Raw genomic sequence first — 18,328 nt, forward strand, 5'->3', positions numbered from 1 at the left:
CCAGAATTCCCTGAAAGAGTTTTCCATTTTCCACTTTGAGCTATTTTCTCTTCAGTTACATATTCATTATAGCTTTTCCTTGGCAGGAACTAAAATAATATACTCTGGATTTTGGTAGCCAATCAAGATCACAATTCTTTTATCAAACCAGGTGGAGGATGAAATTTATAGCATCATGTTAATTTTGTGATGACTTCTTAAATTGTATTATCATAACTATTATGTGTCTCTTATTGTATTTTTTAGAAGTCCCAGACCAAAGTCCAGTAATAACTAGCCAATGGATGTGCACCCGACACTCCCTGTATCATTACAACTTTTCTTTTTTTAGAAAAAAAAGATTATATTTTTAACAAATATTTTTGCAGGGTAGAATAAAAACTATGGATCTCCAATTTATGCCACCATCTGAATAATACTTCCTATTAATTGCACTGGATTTCCAAAGACAACTGCTGGAGTTTCTACATGCTAATGTATTGTGCCAGTTGCTTAATTGTTATTGCAGAAATGTCAGTCATTATTTTTAGTTATACTAAATTAGTTATACTAATTTAGTTAGTAAATTCTCTTGAACATGAGGTGGAGTTATTTGCTAATAAATAATATATGAAGATCTACAGACAAGACTAATGCATATTTGAATTGAAGTGTGCATGTATAAACATACAAACACACTGACATCGAAAAGAAAACCAATGTAACAAGTTGTATAAAAACACACAATTTTTAGAGACAACAATTTCCCAAATAAATGAATAGCTACTGTGAACTGCAAAGGTCAGTAAATACAAACATAGACTTTGCCTAAATTGTAAATTACTACTTTTCAAATAAACCATTCTTTTCTTTTGTTTGAATTCTCCTAGAGGCACATTCATCCACGTTAAATATACACTGGAAAGGAAGCTGATCTGTGATTTTTTTTTTCCTGATGACATTAAAAATTCTGTAAACACAGTGTCATTTACAGGACTAATAACTTAGAAGGTAATAAATGAACATGGATGCACATGGAAAATAAAATGAGCTTTTTCCATAAAGCTCTGCTGTGCTGTGATTTATTCAGTGAGTGCAAGTGGCAGGTTTGCCATAAATAGGTTACTTTTCTTGACAGACAAATAGCTGGCTATCTAACCAATGTAAACAGCGAAAATGCTATAATTGCACATATGACTTGGATCAGAAAAAGTGAGTATGGGAATGGCTCTGAGAAAGTGAATGTCTTAATTGATATTCTAAACTCCTAATATACAAGTAGTCTTTGATTTACAACTGTTCATTTAGTGACCATTTAAAGTTACGACAGCACTGAAAAAAGTGAGTTACAACCGTTTTTCACACAATCCTTACAGCATCCCAATGATTCACGTGATCAAAATTCAAATGCTTGGCAACTGGTTTATATTTATGATGGTTGCAGTGACCCATGGTGATAATTTTTTGCAACCTTCTGACAAGCAAAGTGAATGGGGAAGCCAGGTTTACTTAACAGCCATGTACTAATATATATATATATTAATTTTTAAAAACTTTTATTGAAATTAAAATATTAAAATACAAATAGAATAGAATAGAATTCTTTATTGGCCAAGTGTGATTGGACACACAAGAAATTTGTCTTGGTACATATGCTTTCAGTGTACATAAAAGAAAAGATATATATCTATATATATCTATAAAAAGAAAATAAGTTGGTACAATTTACCATCGTTCTCTGACAGTACAAAAACAAATCTGGCTATATTCATATATTCCAAATGATCATCCATTTCAACAGGTTCTCATTAATCATACATATATACAATGCAAGAGAAAAGAAAAAAAATTAAACTTATTTTTAACCTATACCTTTCATATTTCTACTGTCTATCCATTGATACCAATTGTTCCAAGTTGCATAATATCCTGACTCTTCCTTTTTATTCAGTTCTATGCTGACTCTATCCATTTCTGCACATTCAAAATTTTTTTGGATTATTCAACAATCTGATGGTATGTCAGACATTTTCCAAGCTTGTGCTAGTCCAATTCTTGCTGCCGTAATAATATGTATAGTCAAATATTTAATCTTTTGAGGGTACTTACTGTTAATGATCCCTAGGAGAAACAATTCAGGCTTCAACTCTATTTGACAGTGGGTGATTTTGTTTAACCAGTTTTGTATTTTAATTCAATATTTTTTAATTTCCGGGCATAGCCACCAGACATGGAAAAAAGAACCTTGCGCTTGTTTTCATTTCCAACAGTTAGGGTTTAGCTTGGGATACATCTCTGCAGCCTTGTCAGGACTAAATGCCAATGGTAAAACATATTGTATTGGTTTTCTTCGTATGCAGCGGATTTTGTTAAAGTATAATTTTTGTTCCACATTTTTCCCCATCTTCTAACTCAATATTGTGTCATGTGCTAATTTAACAATTACAGTGATTCATTTAATAACTGTGGCAAGAAAGATCAGAAAATGGGGCAAACTCACTTAACAACTGTCTCACTTAGCAGCATAAATTTGTGGCTCAGTTGTGGTCACAAGTCTACCAAAATGTTTCTTAGGTTCCTGAAACTTTAGAAGGATTAGATTCCAAACTTAGATTAAGATCTCCTTAATTAACCATATAAATTAAGGATGAGAATCTGCGGCCGTATCCATAATACAGGATTGAACTAGTGCAGGAAGCATTTCCTCTCCTTTGGAGTTTTTTTTCAGGAATTCCAGATATATATATATATTTTAAAAAGTCCACAGAGCTCAAAAGTAGCTGGTAGAGTTCTGCTTTAGAGTTTTCCTGCTTCATCGCTTATCCTATTTCAACAACATGTAATTTGCCCTCCATTCTTGTACAAATGAAGAGGGTTCACATTATCCAGTCTCCAGTGGAGCTAATTTGAGATGCAAGGTTCCAATCAGAACATATGGAACGATAGGGATCGCTTGGCTGGTATTCTTTTCATGTATTGGCTCACAGATAGGAAAACTGCTTAAGATCTTTCAAGGGAAGGAATCCTAGAAACTCAGGTCAGTCAGCCTCCTTCATGTTATCTAATGAACTGGACTGTCTTCCAAGAGCTCTCGATTCAAAGGGCTGCTGATAGCGAAGGGGCTGGGTTTTTTTTTTCCTTTCTTTTGTATTGTTTTGTTTTTTGAAGAAGATGGTTTCAATCTGCACCAGTTTCCAATTTGTTTCCAAGTCCAACTCAAAGTCTGAACATTACCTTGAAAATACTTTAACTACACAAATATGCCAGAAATAACTCTTTGGATTCAGCAGACGTTATTTTTTTATTAATGAGATCAGGATTCACCAGCCTGTGGAAACTCTGCTCCATGTAAAGTAGTGGGTAGATGGGATAAGGTAATATTGATCACAAAATCCTCACCCAGAACAGAGTAATCCACTAGGGGAATCAAGATGGTAACTGCAACCATGTGATCAAAACCCTGTTCCTTTTTTAAATTAAAAAAGCAGATAAAAAGAGGGCAGCGCCTTGATTGCAATCATCATCTTATATTTTTGTCCACCCCATTACCTGTCACACTCCTGACCAGACTTCAGAATTGCTTCCTTTTTGTCTAAACTCTTTTCTCTTACTGCTTTGGAGATTGGTGAACATGCAACTGCCTTGGATTGGTTCGTTGCTTATTTCATAGATGGGTTTAATGAATTCTAGGTCATATTTCACAAAGGGATGTACTTAAAGAATGACACATGGGCAGTGCCATTGGGCACATCAAGTTATATAACATACTGCAATACATTACGAGCTATATTTCCCTATAAGGTTATTATGTACAGGGGGATCTTCATGACATCATCACAGCAACCCTATGAGCTAGATTTCAGAGGACCCTGAGTGCTTCCATGGCTGAGAATGGATTTGAAATCAGAGACTTCCTACTTCTAAATTAATTGCCACGGGTGTCTAGAAGCAATCAGAAGTTCAACACATTCGGAAGGTGTGTCTTGGGAATGGCAACCTAAATGAATATATAGAGTGTGTGTACCAGAAGTAAGGCTTCATAAATAATCTATTATATAAATTACATTAAATGCTCAGATTGGTTGCCATTTTTTTCTAAATATGGTTGATATGTGACAACATGGCTGCCACTTTCTTCCTTACTTATTTGACCCATGATCTTTTAACATTCCTAAGTTCAATAACTTTCTTCTGGAAAAAAGAATGGGTAAATCATGTGGTGCTTGGTCTATAGCCCCTGACATTTTGTGTACTCATTTTCTGTTTGTGGATATAATCAGAATCATATGAAATCAGTTTCAAAATGCAAGAGGAAGAGCCAACATTTAATAGCTACTTGGAAATCTTTTTTGCAAGTCATCTAAGATGAAAATACCTGGGCTGCTTGAGACAGACACACATGGAATATTTAACTTAATCAAGAGGTTATCCTTTCTATTTTTAAGAAAGCCTTACTCTTTATTTTTTTAAAATAAAAAAATCTATAATTATTCTTTAAAATAATTTTTAATATATTTGATGCAACTGCACTTTTCTCACATGTACCATTACAATTTAGGAATGAGTATCCCAAGAGTATAGTTGTTGCTGAATAAGCAGTTTTGTGCAACAGATCCAGAAAAAAATCTTTTTTTTCAAGCCAGTACAAGTCTTTCTTTGTTCAACAGACTTTTTATGACTCGTGCTTTGTTTGTTTGATTTTTGTCTCTGTTTTCAAACAAATGTATATTCCTATAAACTGGATAAAGTGAATAAATAAATACTTGAAACTTGGCAATTGTTCCCTGCTTAAGGGTATCTGGCAAACTGAAAGGCAGGCTTAAAAATGTTCTAAATAAATAGATATAAGGAAAAGATCCTCAGTGTGCATTCAAAGCTACTCTCCTCTTGATACCACTACTACTACTCCAAAGCGGAGCTTGGACTTTGAAAATGAATCCACCCTTAACAGAAGTGAACATTTATCCTAATATATTACTGTAAGAAGGGGCTTAGTAGAATTCCCGCAGCCAAGAGTAAACTTCAGCCGGTTAGATAACAGAGGACCCTTTATATTTAATTTATATGTCAAGAGTGTGTAATGCAGCTGGAAGAAGCCCGACTTCGGGACTGCAGTGAAAGTGCCCAGCCATGAACAGGTTGAGAAGGGCAAGGCGCTTTCAGAACGCCAGGAAGCCATTTAACGCTGGAGCTTCAAGGAAGGGAAACAGAAAATGCGGGCTAGCAAAACGTCTTCTTTCGCCCATTTCTTCCACGTCTAGGCACTCATTTTATCTCCAGTTTTCTCCCTTTAATAAATCGGATCACAACCTCACTCTCCCACCAATGAATCCTCCGAATGCAGCGACGTTTGGATTTAAGCCCAGGGCAAGGAAAGGAGAGCCGCGTTGCCTTAATTCTAACGAACTTTTCCACCGCGATGAGACAACTCGGCACGTTCTCAGAGGCACTCCGGGTTCAGCTTTGCTACTGAAAGCAGGACACGTGATTGGCATAACCGTGGCGCTAAGTTCAGGATGCCGGAGCAAAAGCACCTTAAGGCGCACTTCTAAACAAACTCCGTTTTCTAACGGTTAGGGCTCCAGGACAGGACCAAGCCTCCTTCTCCGGCTTGCGCGGCCCCCTAGAAGCAATAGCTTTTTCCACACCACGGGGCCGATTCTCCCAGCCCTTCTCTTTGCAGCAGATAATGGAAACCAATTGACATTATTTATGCCTCTAAAAATATGTAAGGGGTCGAGCCATTCCTCCTGAGGACGAGTCGTGATTTACGGGATGTTACAAGGGAGACGCTAATACAAAAGACAGGGGGAATATTTTACGGGGCTGCAATGTAAACAGCTCGGGCGCAGAGCCCCGTTTTATGGAGCCCCTGCAATGGCACGCAATCCGACAGCGGCCTGATTTACGGCCCTATTTAGATAACGGTGTCCGGAGTAGGGATTGGCGGTGGCGTCAAGGTCACAGGACGTGCCAGGGTTGACGTTTCGCTGGACCCGCAGCGGCGCAGGAGACACCGCCCAAGAATGCAGCCTCCGGCAGAGTTGGGGTGGGGGGGAAACACCCAAACCCACCAACCACCGGTGAAAACCGGTTTTTGCCGCGGCCTTGCCAGCCTCTAGAGGCGCTGTCGAGTCGAAGCAGAAGATATAGATCAGCGCTGGAGCCGGGGATTGGTTGAGACAGGGAACCAATGAAAAAAACAAAGACGTGATTGGTCGGTGAAGCGTTGGCGAACGCTCTCTTTGCTATTCGCTCCAGTCGGAAAAGCAGGTGCTGGTTGGTCGGGTTGAGAAGTTTGGCCCGCGGGCTGGCGGAAATTTCTAGGCGTTGCATTACGCCGCCTTCGTAACAGACCCAGTTTTGTTTTGTTTTGTTTTTTTAAGAGAAGGATGGGGCAGGAGCTTCATAAGTGAGAAGAAAGGACAAATTCTAAATTGGTAAAACCATCCCTGGAATACTCGATCCAGTTTTGGTCATCACATTACAAAAACAAACAAAACAAACAAACATGTTGAGACTTTGGAAAAAGTGCAAAGAAGAGCAACTAAGATGATTAAAAGCCTAGAGACTAAAACATGAAGAATGGTTGATGGATTTGGGGTTTGGAGTCTGGACAAAAGGGGGGACATGACTGCAGTATTCCAATATTGGAGAAGCTGCCACAAAGAGGAGGGGGGGTCAGTTTATTTTTCAAAGCACCAGAGGGCAGGACAAGAAAAAATGGATGGAAACTAATCAAGGAGAGAAGCAACCTGAAATTAAGGAGAAACTTCTTAACAGGGAGGCAAATTAACCAGTGGAACAGCTTGCCTTTAGAAGTTGTGGGTGCTTCACCACTGGAGTTTTTTTAAGAAGAGACTGGATAGTCATTTGTCTGAAATGATATAGGATCCCTCCTTGAGCAGGGAGCTGGACCTCCAAGGTCCCTTCCAGCTGGATTCTGGTTCTGGTTACTGGTGGAACTGACCAGGGATAATAATCATAAACAGATCCAGTACAATATTAATATTTCAGGAGCAACATATCCTCTAACATGAGCTTAAGTGAAATCAATTTATATTACTTTATGTTATATAATACGATTTTCTATTTCATAGCATATGTTCCATTGGACATGCCAAACTACTGTAAATAATTCCTTAGTGCTTTATATAAAACTCCAATGTTATATCTACAAGATTACATTGACAGTGAATCCAATTAAAAGATAAGCAGTAATCAGCATCAGTGCATCCCTTGTCTGTGGCTTTTATTTCTAAATAACATTCCTTAGAGATAAGCCACATTTTAAAGATAAATGTGCATATGATTTCAGACAAACATGAAAAGAAGTTTGCCTTATATTTGAGTGATTAGCCCTTTTAAGTTCTTGCTGCTCTCTGTACTTTCAAGCAACTCCAGGCATTTTGCCTAGAAAGGACAGTGTTCATTTGCCTGATTATTTAGCAGTCATCTGCTAGTGATATATTTTGCAGAAGAAAATGGAGGCAAAAAGTAAATGGATACAAATTTGATATCAGAAATGATAATATGACAGGTAATTAAATATATGACATTGTCAGGCAGAGCATTGACAAATATTATCCATTCCAACCTATTTATAGAGACAATCCACTGCCTTCCAAAGATATTCCAAGAATGTTCCTAATCCCAACTTTACACTTTAAATATTATTTTCCTATTGCCCTCAGTCTTGCTGGGCATAGTTGCTTTTCCCACTTGTATGACGTGCTCAAAATATGAATTTTTGCCTGTTTAAGTATTGCCTTAAAGAGAAAGGTCAGCTTTTATCTAGCCCAGGAATGATCGATTGGTTGTACTTGTACTTCATGATGTTCTTCGTAATGATCTCCAAATCTATTATCTGAAGATGTTGCTCTTCTTTTATCATGCTCTTTTTCAGTGGTCAGCTTTCACAATTTCATATTGCCCCAGTTATCCATAATTATATTGCTTCAGCAATTCTGATATTTACAGTCTTACAAATGTCCTTATCCTTCATGTGACTAAGTTTTCATTGCATTCTTCTGGTGGTGATGATTGATCTCCTGGCTACTTCTTACTCCCTAGTCCATCTTTATCTACTTTGAACTTGAGAAAATACAACTAACTGCACTTTCATTTCTTTGCTGCCAGCTGTGATTTCAATATCTTATGTCAGTGCTAGCTAATCTTATCTCTCTTTTAGTTTAAGAATTTAAGAATTCTTAATTTAGGGAACCCAGATTTCTACTTTCTATTTTTAGTTTCATAGCATGCAGTTCTAAGTTTACTTAAGGTTAGGGTGGAGCCTATTGATTATGATTGTTGGGGAGTGTAGAATACAAGAAACTAGTTTTTGGATTTTGGTTTTTATTATTTCCTTTGCATTTCCCTTGCATATTATTTCCTTTGCAGTAGGTGTGAACCATCCAGTGTTATGACAGATAAGCTGTGCAATCAGATAAGTCAAATAAATAACTAAATGAATACCTTTTTTTCCAGCTAAGTAGATTGTATTGTCAGCATATCTCAAACTATTAACCATTAGGTCTTGATTCCAGTTGTCCTATCTTTCAATACTCCCATTCTTATACTTGCTAAACCAATTAAATAAGTATGGGGACTATATGCTTCCATTTCTCACTCCTTTCCCAACTCTGAAACTTTTTTTTCTAATTCAGTTAACAATAATTCCTTATTTATTATAAAGATTATCCAATATGAATAGCACTTCCTTGTCTTGTTTATTTGTACACTAGCATGCTATTGCAGGCTTCCAGAAGCAAACTTTAGAAAAACATTCTACAAAGTGCCACTGACCATTTTTACTTCACAGAAAAATAATCATTAAAAGCACCTGAGTTTTGCATTCTGCATTCACATCCTATCCCTCCCCTTTGACTTGATCTCTTTTTATGGCTTAATCATTTGATAGATTTAAAAACCATTCTCCATGATACAAAGTGTATCTTGTACCTCCCTACCAGATCAAACAAAACTGTAAACTAATTCCAACTTTGGGCTTTTGTCCAAATGAGGGTTGAGTTGAACTTGAACAAACCGGAGGTAGTTGGGGGAGGTCTCTCAGCTAAATTTCTGATTTCTATACAGGTTTTCAGTGGTGTCTCAGAATGGGGAAAATAACACCAAGAGAGCCAGAAAGGGAGCAGCAGAAAGCAACAGCCAAACGGACAGGAGGATGCGAAAACTGGGAAAAGTTGAAAATAGCACTGACAAATTGTCATCGGAAGATTTCACACACACACACACACACACACACACACACACACACACACACACCTCCCCAGAGGATTCGCCTGGAAGAAGCTACAAGGAAAACCCAAAGGTCCTTTTTCAAGAGGCAATTGGACTTTCTGGTTTTTCTTTGAAGACGTTTCACTTCTCATCCAAGAAGCTTCTGCAGACAGCTCTGACTGCAAGGAGTATAAATCCTTCCATTCCGCATCATCCAGCCAGAGCTGAAGAAGCTTCTTGGATGAGAAGCGAAACGTCTTCAAAGAAAAACCCGAAAATCCAGTTGCCTCTTGAAAAAGGACCTTTGGGACAACCATGACCTGGATGACGAAGGATCTCCGTAGACATTTAAGTACAAGAAAGAGTTCTCGGTTGAACTACCCTCACGATTCAGGCTCCTTTCCCCACCACCCGCGGGAATCTTTCCTTTTCTTCCTTCCGCAAACCGCAGTCCTTAAGGACCAGACTCCCAGCAGCTAGCCAGGCGATTAGATAAAGGGACCCGACTACTTTTCGAGGCAGCGGCTGTGACCATCTGCGCAACAAACTGAGCGCGGCGAAAGTTCCCCCAAACTCGGAGGCGGCCGAGAGGAAGCAAGCCTTTTGGCCGGCGGCTTTCTCCGCAAGGGCTTCTCGGAGAACCGCCTCCCGCAAACGCCGATTGGAGGATCTGGGTCTGATCGGAGGGGTCTGGGCTTGTGTGTAAACAAATCGGCTCCCTCTCGGGCTGCCTTCCTTGCCTAGAAGTCGGGAAGGCAGCGCTTGGGTATTGAAACGATCTGGCGGTCGTCCCAAGCACGGACGCTGGATCGGATTGGTTTGACGTGCTTTTCGACTTGTAAACTCCCCGGGTAAAGAGCACCTGGAGGCTCCCCACAGCAACCATTTCACTAGAGACGCTTTTTCTTTGTAGAGAGCTACAAATAATAATAATAATAATAATAATAATAATAATAATAATAATAATAATAATAATAGTTGTTGTTATTGTTATTGTTATTATAATCATCATCATTATTTGTTGTCATCATTATCATCATCATCATCTTATTTTATTTTATTTATTGCATTTGTTTGCTGCCCATTTCACTTTGAAGCGACTCTGGGCGGCTCGCAATTTTAAAAGCAAAACTACAAGAGATTATGTATTATGAAAAGTAATAAAAATAGAATTGCAATCCAAAGTAATTTACACGAACTTGGGAGTGTGTCTTCCTGTGTAACTGCAAACAGAAGCAGGGTGCTCCGAAGTAATTAATCTCTTGCCTTGAAGTCAGTGCTTCCCCCCTCCCCATAATTTCAGTGAAAGCTTCTCTCTCAAGCTCTATAATTGATCCTGTACAATGTTTATCCAGTTGATACCAAAGTAGACAATCTTTGCTAAGCCACCTGACTTGTAACGGGTGAATATAATCTCCCCACAGCTGGAAAAAGGTGATGTTGATGCTCAGGGTGCAAATATGAATACTATAGTGATAAAAAAAGAGACAGGTTACCCCTCATTATCTAATTGTCAGGCTCTTTAGGTGAGGGCTCCTCTCTTTTTCACTGAAGTTTCTCCAAGAATATAAATCCAAAGGAACTACAGGGGCTTCCTAGCTATCTGGCAGCGTACTGTGTACTGTGCTCCTTAAAACTAAATTAAAATATTATTTGTTGAAAGTCATTTGGAGAGGAAGTTAGCACCTTCAGAGAAAAGCTACCTTTTGAACAAGAAGATCCTCTTTTGGGAGGCTCTCTCTTTTGGGAGAGGTTACTATGCTAGTAACCAAGACATCCAGAATAAATTCAAATGTGTTGCAGCAAGTGGTAACACATGATCTCCATTTTTTCATTGTAGACAGCTAAATATATAGAGAAACCTCCAGGATCTGGGACATCACAAAATCATCCGAAGTATTTTTATTTATTTATTTTTTATTTATTTGATTTGTCAACTGCTTACAAGATAATAGATATAAGTATAAACATGAGTAAGAGTACAGGAAATAGGTACGAATAAATGGGGACAATAGGACCGGGACAGTAGGCACGATGGTGCACTTACAGACCTCTTAGGAATGGGGTGAGGTCAATAGTGGTTAGTTTGAGGTTAAAGGAGTGGGGGTTAGAGGATGTAACAACAGAGTCAGGTATTCCAGGCATTGACCACTCTGTTGCTGAATAATTTAGTTGTTTGATAAACAGAACTGCCTTTCTGAAGTGCTTGAAGAATTTAAGCAGAGACAGAGCAGCTTCTCTGCAGATGCTAGCAATGAAAACCTAGCTTGAAGATCTTGAGCATAGAGCTACTGAGTATACAGCTGAACTGGATGTTCATACTTGTTAGGAAGAAGAAGAGGGAACCCACTACTTGGCCTGGTGGTTTTGGGGTTCTGATGAACAGGCCAGGAATGAAGAACAAGTGTGTCCACATTCTTCATTTTAAAGACCAGAGCTGCAGTTGAAATCAATCACATAAAATGTGTCCCCTTCCAAAGTAAGCAGACATTAATGATTTGTGTAGTTGGGCGAATTTGTTTAAAACACCAGGAAACAATTTTAAAGCATTTCTACCCTAAACTACAGTATGATTTTTTTAAAAAAAAACACACAACAACAACAATTTAATGGTTAGCATACCTAGCACTGATTTAATAAAGACTTTCTGGGAATGTTATTGGCATTTTTCCTTTGGGGCTTTTTTCTGTCTCAAACATCAAGAAATTGAATGTTTGAAGAAAAGAAAACCAGGCAAGACTGTTTGGAGACAGTCAAAATCCAGGTTGGCCCTTCTCCAGATCATGCTGCTTCTGCATCCCCAGGGGACCCACAGATCCCCACCAAGAAAATGCCCTTTTGTGTGCCCACAAACAGCCCCTTCTCAAGCCATAGTCAAATCATCAACAGCAGCTGTATGAATTTCTAATAAAATAATGCAATTGGGGGGGGGGGGGTTGTTGTTTATATATTTGTGACATAGTAGCAAAATAAAATGTATTTCTCCATATATGTCTTTATAAGTGGCTCTACAAAGAGAGATGTACACATTCCTTAATTATTGAAATAATGACCCTCCTATTAAATTATCCTTGGTAAAACACAGACCAATTTTTGGTCCAAAGAGCATAATTTGGGTGTCAATTCTATTAATCTGAATAAACCTGACAACTTCGAAGCAAATAAGACACAAGAAACAGTTAAAGCAGTTATGATCATAGTTCAATCCAGGTAAAATGAAGGTCCACATTTAAACCCCATACATCTTATAACCACACCTTAATAGCATATTGGTTCCTATATAATGCAGTGACATTTATTAGCAAAACAACAATGACTATCCATTAAGGTCTACAAGTGTGGAGCTAATTTCTAAGAAAATGTGCAAACAATTAATCTGCTAATGCAGAGATATTTCCATGTAAGCCATGTGCACTGATACAAAGTAATTTTAACTTGGTATGAATTTATAGGATAATCTAATTAATTTTGTATACTGTTAAGGGACAATCTGACAACCATTTATGATTTTTGCACAAAACTTTGAAGAAAGCAATCCAGCCAGAATGTAAATATTAATTACAAGAGGTTGCAGTAACAAGTTTTTTTAAAATTCAGTAACAAGGTTTTTTTTAAAAAAAATGTGGAAATGAAAATAATGCTTTACAAGTGACAGCGAATAATAAAGTATTTAGCCCTAGGTGCTTTGATCTAGATTGATTCCACTAAAGAATACCTTTTTGAAGAAAATTAGATGGAAATTTTTACAGATTCCATACTAGCTAGAAATAAATTTTGACTTGTGGAATTCTCTTGGCCGATTCCAAATTTAATTTTGAAGACATTTCAAAGAACTAATTATTTATGGCTAATTTTGGAAGGAAAAAAAATAACAGAAGGACTGATAGCAAATAGCTTCTGTATAAAGCTTCAAAGAAAGCTGAGTTTAAAACTACCGGCTGACTATTTTAAAACGACCAAAGGATCAACGATTTCAAAAAGGGGCACCCAGTGAGACCAATGTGCACATAGTGAATATCAGGCTGAATCCAGGCTGTAGCAAAATGCCCAGGACGTTCACAGATGGTAAGGCACGATGGTGCCAGGCGAAGGGGGGGAGGAATCATAAATGTCTTCATTGACCAATTTAGTATGACATGGCATAGATGGAAGCTGTTGGTGCAAGCTTAAAATGCAGCGCAGCTGAAAGTTTCAAGTGCTGGGAGAAGGAGGTAAACAGCTCACGCAACCTGGAGCCCACTTACTCCAAAGCAAACCACATCGCGACCAATAAACCTTAGAAGTACCGCCTTCCGGGTGAATCGGTCTGTTCTGACTCGCCCAAGAGCAGGCCGATCAACCAACCAACAGTCAAATGAAAGGAATCAGAGATGAAGGTGAAAGATTGCAGAGGAATCTCTGCAATCTCTGCAATCTCTGAATCTCTGTTTTCCACATCTTCTCAATTCAATATATTTGTCTATTTGCATACAATAATTCCCTTTCGAGTGCTCCATTGGGTCCCTTTGAAAGCGAATTATTGTATTGGATGCATTAATACCCCACACCTTCAACAAAATGCAGCACAAAGACCAGATTTTCTGCAGAACATTCTACAGGTTCGATCGGATTTGTTTTATGATTCGAGGTCCTCGCAGGTTTCGTCAGCTGCGAGGTTTTGTTTAGTACCCTTTTCAAACGACCGAGATGATTTACTCTCATAATACGCCCCTGTATTATGGGTAGGAATGTTCCAGGAAAGTTTCGTGCCAGAGAGGGAATGCGAATGGGACCAAGCATTGCAATGGGAGTTATTTCAGAGTAAACAGATGCTTTGCCCTTGGGGAAAGCCCGCGATATTTATTTGTTTTTTGAAAACCTTAGCCTTACAAACGAACATGTTTCTGGATCGCTCCCTTGGTTTTGTTGTAAGAAACTAAGCCGACGCTTTCGTTTTGCAGCAAAAGTACCTGCGATTCCCGGCTGGGGGTTTTTGCATTAGGATCGCAAGGGGGCCCAGAATCCCATTTAAAAAAACAAAAACAAAAACCCAGCGGTCACAATAACACGACTGTTGCCGACTCCAAATTAGACTTGTAGAATGAAAAATCATTCGGGGGTGGGGAAGGAGGACAGGAATTAGAATGCTATTTGCCCCCGAAACCCTTTTCTTGGCTCCTTCTGATTGCGCACCCCGTGCCCAGCTGCTAGTTCTTGTCATTTGCCATCCTTTCACGCACAGATCGCGGAGCTCCACAACCCCGCAAGTGGCGCGCCCTTGACCTAAGCCCGGGCGAAGTTTCCAGTGGCCATCCGGAGAGCTCCCGGAGCGCTGCGCTATGAAGCAGCCGCCGCCGCCGCTGCTGCTTCGGAGACGGCTGAGCTCCGGTCCTCTCCCTCTGCTCAGCTCTGGTCGTCACTTTGCGGAGCTCGCGTGGCTCAGACGGTAGCGGGGCAGCAGGGCCTGAAATGCAGCTCCGCGTCGCTTCCATCCCTCCCGGAGGGACGGCTAGTCCCAGCTTCACGGCGCCAGGATCGCCGCTACCGTACCCCCTCTCCCCCCACCCCGTCCCAACCCCACCACCTCCAAGGCGTCGCCGGCTGTCGCCACCTCCTGCTCTGTCCGTCTCTCCCTGGGCAGGAGGGCCCAGCATCAGTCTCTGGCCCACGGGCTTTTCCGGGGGTGGGGGGGTGGGGATGGAAAAATAGGTTGTTGAAGGAAGACGAGTCCTTGAGAGGAGAAGGCGAGGCTGGATGGAAGGGGGTCGGCGTCCCGATAAGAGGAAGACGAACCAAAGATCCTAAGGAGGAACAAGCCCGATCTTGCCCGGTAGGATGCCCCTCTGGGAAATAATGGCCATTAGGCCACATCCAGAAGCGCTCTGATTTTCCACGAGTCCTTGGCGTCGAAAATGGGCGAGGTGGAGAATCCAACAAAGCTTTTTTCGCCTATCGCCATAGGTAGGGCAGACGAATTCACCCTTGTGGAACTCACGGCCACAAGGTACAGGAGCAGCGCCCGAGGGTTTGTTGTTATTGTTGTTGTTGGGAGGGATTGGAATACAGATGCTGTAATGGCATTTAAAGTTAGGCCGGCGGCACTTTCTTCCCTGAATCACATTTGCCAGAGGAAATACAGACTACAGGGGTGGGAAGTCGTTTTTCTCGATGCTGTCCGGACGGGATCCCAGCAGCCTTTATAGAGTGGCCACGGGATCGGTGGACGTTTTTTGAGCAGCCCAGGACTAGCCAGGGCGACCCTTCCTCTCCTCTCCCACGACCCTTTCGGGTCACTCTGCCAAGCAACGGCGAAAGGGCCCCTGGCACAAACAGCCCTGGTGCCAGGGGGGCTCTGGGAACAGCAGTCACGAATTCTTGCGGTCGCGCCATGGGGGACCCGACATACCCCTCCCCTCCCAGACAGGAACATGCCCTGGAAGGGAGAGGCGAGAGTGGAGCTGAGGATTGGGTAGGCCAGCGGCGAATACGCGCGACTTCGCTTGCTGTTCCTTCGCTCCGAATTAGGAAAACGAATCGCCTTCCTCGGAACAAGGTCTTCTGAGATCTACCCGTGGCACGAAGGGAAAGAATCGCCAGAAAACATAAGGGAGACGGAAAATACCCCGAAATGGCCACGCTCGGCTCAGAATTGTGACCCCCAGGCTCAAAATTTTGAATATAATTGCATATAGTACCCTATTAATGGGGTGCGGGGAGCAGGACAGCGGGTGGGGCGTGGGTGGGGGAGGAGAGCAAACGCTTTGAAAGCGAGGGCGGAGCTTGCTCGCCCCTTTGGATACTCTCCAAAAGGTAAAGGTCCCTATTGACTGACTCAGAAAAGCTGCCCTGAGAATTGTATCCTGCTGCTCCTTTCCTGTCCCTTTGCTTAAGTGCCGAAGGCTCAGGACTGGTCAGATTCCAAAGGTAGAAGCAGCTTCTAAATGAGAACTAACCTTTCAGGAGATCCGAGACAATTCGGGACAGTATCACCCCCTTCCCAATCTGGGAGGAGAAGACCACGGATCAAAACATTAAGGGTTTGGCCTATTTGTATCCAAAATCACACAATGAGGTTGCTCAGGATGAAGGTTAAAAGCTATACAACGAGGAATAAATAATTATACCACAAAATCGTTAAACTCTCAAAGCAAAGGCTTTGTATCTGGTTACCCCAGATACATTTCTTCATCTCAGCCCCTGACTTCAGACTAACCTCTTTCGCTTTCACTGCTTGGGGTAATGTTAACTATTGTGGGGTAGGACACCCTTGGAGTCGCCTGTTCAAAGATCTACCAGCAGATTTGGACCTCTCTTTTTCTAATGCCTGTACTATTGAAATATCCTTCTCCAATCGCATTCAACTTCAGATATATTGGATTACAGCCCCCATAACCCCCAACCAGCACACAGATCAATTTTTCTGGAAGGCGGTAAATGAACTAACAGAGATGGTAGCCAGGCACCACTGGAAGGAGAATGCAATGCAACGCAGTTTCCTCCAGAAATATTGGATCTTATTCTTTCCACAATCCCCAAAGCCCTCTTGGTGTGTTTGATGAACACTCCAGCTAGTAGGAATGATGAATCAATGCATTTGGTGGGCTTCCGCAGTTTGAGAAGACAGTGTTGCCACTTCCAATGGAGACACATTCATTACACTCTCTTGGAAGCTGGTCCAGAAAACAGAAATCTTGGCTTGGTTAGCGCTCTAGCAGAGAAAAACAAAAACAAAGGCCCACCAGCTAGAAAAATAAACTTGCTTCAGGCAAATGAAAGTTAGAAATGGGTGTGGGGTGGGCAGACTGATTACTGGTCCATTTGATCCTTCTTTCATTCAGTCTTGTTTTTCTCCTGTCTCTCTTGGTCTATTTTCTATTTCTGTTTTTAATAGAAAACATCATCTGTGACGAGAGAAGCAGCATGGCTGATACATAGAGAATTCTAAACAGTGACATTCAGGCACAGAAATACCTTGCACAAGACAATTTAAATGGATTCAAATTCAGATCTACTGTAATAAACCCATTTTATTTCAATCCAAAAGGCCAGGAATAAAGAGTGAGGAATCTTCCAAATTCCACATGTCCACAAACATGTTAAAATATGTTCCAATCTGGATTTTTCTACTGTAAGGTCTGCACCTACATTACAGGAAGTAATCCTTTTGATTGTAATTAGATTTATTTCTGACTGGTGTGTACAGTATTATAGGTTTGTTCCTAGTTGGTTATGACAGGAGAAGATGTAGGCAATATTAGGTATTTCTTCAGTTTGATTATAAGCAAAGTTATGAATGATTTACCAATTTTGCAGCCTGATTGATCATTTCTAATAAAATTGACTAAAAATGCTCCACTGAAATTATTTTATGAGTGTTGGTTTGTTTTCATTGTTTATTCTCTACTTCGTTCAAGGCATCAGAATTATACAGACCAGAAGCGTTAATATTCTAATAAATATTGGACTTTTTGTCTGCCTTTGCCCTTCATCAGGACAGTTCCACGGAGAACTACTCAAAGTGTGGTTGAGCTTTTTTCCCCCTCCACATTTAGGAAAACAGGCAGATAATTGCACCCTAAATCTAATGTTTTCAGGGTAACAAAAATTATCTCTTGATGATGAATTCTTGGATCCCTGAAATCTTGCACATTAAACAATTAAACCTTCCATTGCACTAATAAAAATAATCTCTTAACACGGCCATTGATTATTTCTTTTCTCATTTCAGAGTGAACACTATGGCTTTCACCTTTCCTCAGGTTTACAAACTTCTTCCAGTCCAGTAAATTTTAATTCTCCTAATGGCTGGAAGAGGAAAATCTCAGGCTCAGATTAGGAGTAGTAAGAAATACAATTTCCGCACCTAATATCTAAGGCAACAGAGTCCCATTGACAATAAGGATAAAGCCTCAACCTCTACTTCAAAACTTGGGAGGAGTTGCCTCGACCAAAGTACTGTACAGATCTGGTGGAAAGTTCTCCCACAAAATAAGACAGAAATCTGGAATGTACCAATTGGAGGTACTTAAAATATCCCCCCTCTCCTTCGGTTTATAAAGGAGTGGAATTAGATTGTCCTGAAATACAACCATCTTTCTTGAACGTAGATGTGGATTGATTTCGGGGCTAA

The sequence above is a fragment of the Pseudonaja textilis genome, chromosome 2, assembly GCF_049901715.1.
Source record: "Pseudonaja textilis isolate UNSWEBS1 chromosome 2, rPseTex1.2, whole genome shotgun sequence".
Lineage (NCBI taxonomy): Eukaryota > Metazoa > Chordata > Lepidosauria > Squamata > Elapidae > Pseudonaja > Pseudonaja textilis.